Genomic DNA, 3,921 nt, shown 5'->3' with positions numbered 1-3,921 from the left:
CAGAGGCTGCCCTGCACTTTGCTCGGTATTGCACCAAATGAAAATCGTGTTTCTTATATGTGTGTACGTCAAAGGGCTTACACTTTTCAATGTGTTGGATTTTTTAATTTATAAATTTTACAATGAACTTTTGTGTTTAGTCATGCACACACTGAATTCTTCCCTTCTGTTCTTCTCCTGAACTTGTATCGCACCCCATTGCATGGAAATCTTGAGTTTCGGAAACAGAACAATAAAAAGAGGTAACAAAAATGTTGTAGGTGGATTCATCCTTTATGATCTAGCACATGCTGGCTGCGGGCAAACACGAATGCGCGGCCAAGCAAAGCACGCGCGCGAGCGCACGCGAACAAAAAAAAAATCCCGGCGCGGGGCATAGGAGAGGAGAAAAAGCAAGCGTACAAAAAAACGGTGCGCGGCATGGGAGAGGAGGAAAACAAGTGCACAAAAAAAAGAGAAAGAAAACGGCGCGCGGAGAGGGAGAAATAGGGGTGGAGGCGAGCGGCTGTTGTTACTGTTGCCCTGACGACGTAAGCAACGTAATCGCTACGTCATCGCCCTTTGAGCTTGGCGGCCTTCTGCAAGGGGCGTAACTCAATAGCGCTCTCGGCGCTGTCGGCGCTTGCGTCGGCGGAGCGTTTGAATTTCGCGTCCTATGGGAGGTATACGAAGAAACCGACCCTTGGCGTGAGCGCTGCCTCCGCTTGGTTCCTCCTCTCAACTTTTTCTCCCACCGCCATAGGGAACCCAGGGGGCGATCGGAGATCTCTGTTCTGCGCCGTTCGTTCGCGTTCGTTCTGATGATCGCACGCGATTGGCTGAAGCCGGACAACTCACGCCACTCTAAGGGGCGTGGCCATTTCTTTTTTTTCCTTGATGTTTTCTTTTTTGGTGACGTCATGCCGCGTCATAACGAGCATGTCGTCTGCTAAAAGTGAACGGAGAGCGAGCCCGTTCGCTCGCGTTCTCTCGCGCGAACAATGGCGTCGCACGGCATGTATTTGGCGGTTGCGGCTGCCGCAACAGCTGATTTTGAGAAAATGGCGCTTGCAACGGTGCTTCCCTGCTACGTTGGCGTTTCTCGAAGCAGATGCAGAATGGTAGGAGGTGCGAAATGCGTTTGAAGAGATGAGCGAGTGTGAATTCCAGCGTCGCTTTCGTTTCTCGAAACGTGCTGTACGTTGGTTGTGCGACGAACTCGACCCCGTCATCGGGTGCCAACAAACCAGTGGGATTTAAACAGAGCGGAAGGTGTTGTGCGCGCTGAGATTTTTTTGCGATCGGATGCTTCCAGCGAGCTGTCGGCAGCGAGGAATTCATCGGCCTGTCGCAGTCGTCCGTCAGGAACACGCCATTACTGTCGTTCGCGGGCAAAAACGGTGGGTGGCCTTTCCGGAGACCACAGAATCGAAGAGCGAACAAAGGCGGCGTTCGCGCGGCTCGGGCGGATTCCCGTTGTGGTCGGGTGCGTGGATGGTACGCTCATCGCCATCCAGAAGTCCCATGGTCTGAGCTCCGCGGACACGACGCATTACATGTCGCGGAAGGGAGTCTACGCATTGAACACCGTGATCGTGAGTATTATTCATGCATTGTATGCGTAGCGAATTGTTTCATTTATATATCGCTTAAACTTTCCGCTTTACTAAGGCTGTTGAGCGGTATTTTCGATCCATCCAGAACGGGAATTGGTTCGTTTCAGGGCACTTCGCTTAGGATAAGCAATGAAATCATGCGACGTGGAGTACTTTTTGGTTCAGCGGCCTGCACAGTGCGTAATATTACCGTTGCTCGTTCGCCATGTGTACCCGAAGCTTGAGTCTCGATTTGTATTTGTTGAGATTAACGCTGCCAGAATGTGCCGTAGTATGTCCTTATTGTTCATTGTCGTGATGGACGTTACATGGATCGATACATGGATGGATGAATAAACTTTATTTCGGTCCCTCGGAACGCGCCCTAGCATGTACATACATTAAATACGCACTGTTTCATAACCCTTTTTTCAGTCGCAAGTTTTTCGTGTTGTAGATATTTTGTGATACATTGCCTTAAACATACAGCAGTAATTTGGTTAAAAGGCTTTGGTGGCTGGAAGATGGGTTGTTCCAAGCAGTAAACATGCAGACTACCCTTTGACACTGCATTGTCCGCGTGTTAGAACTTATGGTACAAGTCCTACCTTGTCGATGATTTGTTCATAGCTATGGTTCAACAGTCAGTAACAGTGCAGACAGATGTAGTTACATTAACATAATACCCAACATTGTACCCAAGGTCTTTTATGGGTACAATTTTGACTGAATTGAATTCTGCAGACATGTGATGCCGACCTCTGGATGTCAGTCCATGTTTCCTGGGGTCATGTCATGACTCGTGGGTATGGCGGGGGAGCCCTCTCCGTCAGCACCTGAAAGCAAAACTTCGGCTTGCTTGGTAAGTGCTGTCAATGCTTGCCACATTCAAGACGTTATCACTACAGCTGTCATGCCGCCCTCGTGCAGGAGACTCCAGCTATACATTAGAACCGCGGCTCCTGACACCAGTGCCCGGACGACCAGCTCGTGGCACCCCTGATAACTACTACAACAAGGCCCACACCGCCTTGCGCAATGTTGTGGAGTGGTGCATCGCTGTAAGCTTGTGCAGAGCTGCACAAGCATAATCGCTGCTTGTGCAGCTCTGCACGACATTGCGTTGGCGGCACATGAGCCTGTTCTCGAAGGGGACGATGACGACACCGACGATGCTGAGCTGCTGCCAGCAGCAGCTGAGCTACCACCACCACAACGGGAGCCAGCAGCAGCGCAACCGTGTAGTGAACCTGTTTCGAGAACCACAGGGCCTGCATGCTTGAGCACCTGCGCAGAGTACGCCGCCAGCTGCAACGACCTCAGCAGCATTGTGTGGTGCGTGTTTGTTTTTGTTCATTGTGTTTGTCACTGGCATGAACAAAAGGCAGTTTTTTTTACTACACTTAAATGTTTGCTACACATATCAACGAAACGGCGTTCTCCTATCAATGAATAACCCCCTTGAATAGGTTGGCAAAAAAATGTGAAGTTCACCCTGACTCACTCGTGAAATATATTTTGCTCTTGGGGCTCACTCGAACTCAGACTCACCAAAATTTTCCTCAGGCGGATTCACTCGGACTCAGGCTCACTAAAATGTTTTCACCCGGACTCAAACTCACCAAAGTATTACTCACCTGGACTCGCAGCTCGATCTGAATCTGAGTGAATCGACTCATGAGTGAGTTTGCCGACCTATGCCCCTTGTCACACAATGCCATACTGATGAAATACTTCGACCAGGTTGTAAAATATGGTGCTTCACACTAAGCACAAGTGAGAGCTCACCTGTGAATGGCACATGGTGCCATTCGGAGCCAAAGTGGTAACCTGAAAAGGCTGTTGAATAAGCACAGCAACATGCGCTAGCTTTAGTGCAACAAGGATCGTGCTTTTAAATGAGGTGAACAACAAGGGTGGTGTAAGAAGTGAAATTTTATTACAAGTATCGCGAGCAATGCACATAAAAAGCAGAGTAAATAAATATCCCTTAAATTTAATGCCAAGGAAAAGAACATAAAAGTAGCATCCTTTTATAATATACAAATGGAATTGTTACAAAGTGCCTGCTGCTCCTCTGCATCATCATACGCTTCTCGCAGCACAAAAGTCATTGTAGTACATGAAAACAAGGCACAGTCGAACCGGTACTAATCGAACTCGCTCAGAAAATGCAAGTTGTTGGTTGCTGATATTTCTTCCTCTACTATTAATTTCTGTTTGTACCCAATCATGTTGTCTAAACACTTCTAAGCAACAGAACACGTGTTCGTCAACTATATTTTGGTCTTGCAATATTTCCAAATTATTGTGCAACCTAGACCATGCACAAACGCTCTTCTTTTTT

The 3,921-nt window shown here is 48.2% G+C and overlaps 1 long non-coding RNA gene across 1 annotated transcript; it reads left to right on the top strand.

Annotated features, from left to right (window-relative positions):
- The first annotated feature begins 949 nt into the window (after nucleotides 1–949).
- On the top strand, nucleotides 950–2,530 carry LOC125759263 (uncharacterized). The gene is made up of 3 exons (XR_007416834.1): nucleotides 950–1,574; nucleotides 2,319–2,436; nucleotides 2,505–2,530. It is a non-coding gene; the product is annotated as an uncharacterized LOC125759263 (long non-coding RNA).
- The last annotated feature ends 1,391 nt before the right edge of the window (nucleotides 2,531–3,921 follow it).

The sequence above is a fragment of the Rhipicephalus sanguineus genome, chromosome 7 (assembly GCF_013339695.2).
Source record: "Rhipicephalus sanguineus isolate Rsan-2018 chromosome 7, BIME_Rsan_1.4, whole genome shotgun sequence".
Taxonomy (NCBI): domain Eukaryota; kingdom Metazoa; phylum Arthropoda; class Arachnida; order Ixodida; family Ixodidae; genus Rhipicephalus; species Rhipicephalus sanguineus.
Note: the sequence above shows the minus strand (reverse complement) of the source record. Positions and strands in the feature narration are given on the sequence as shown.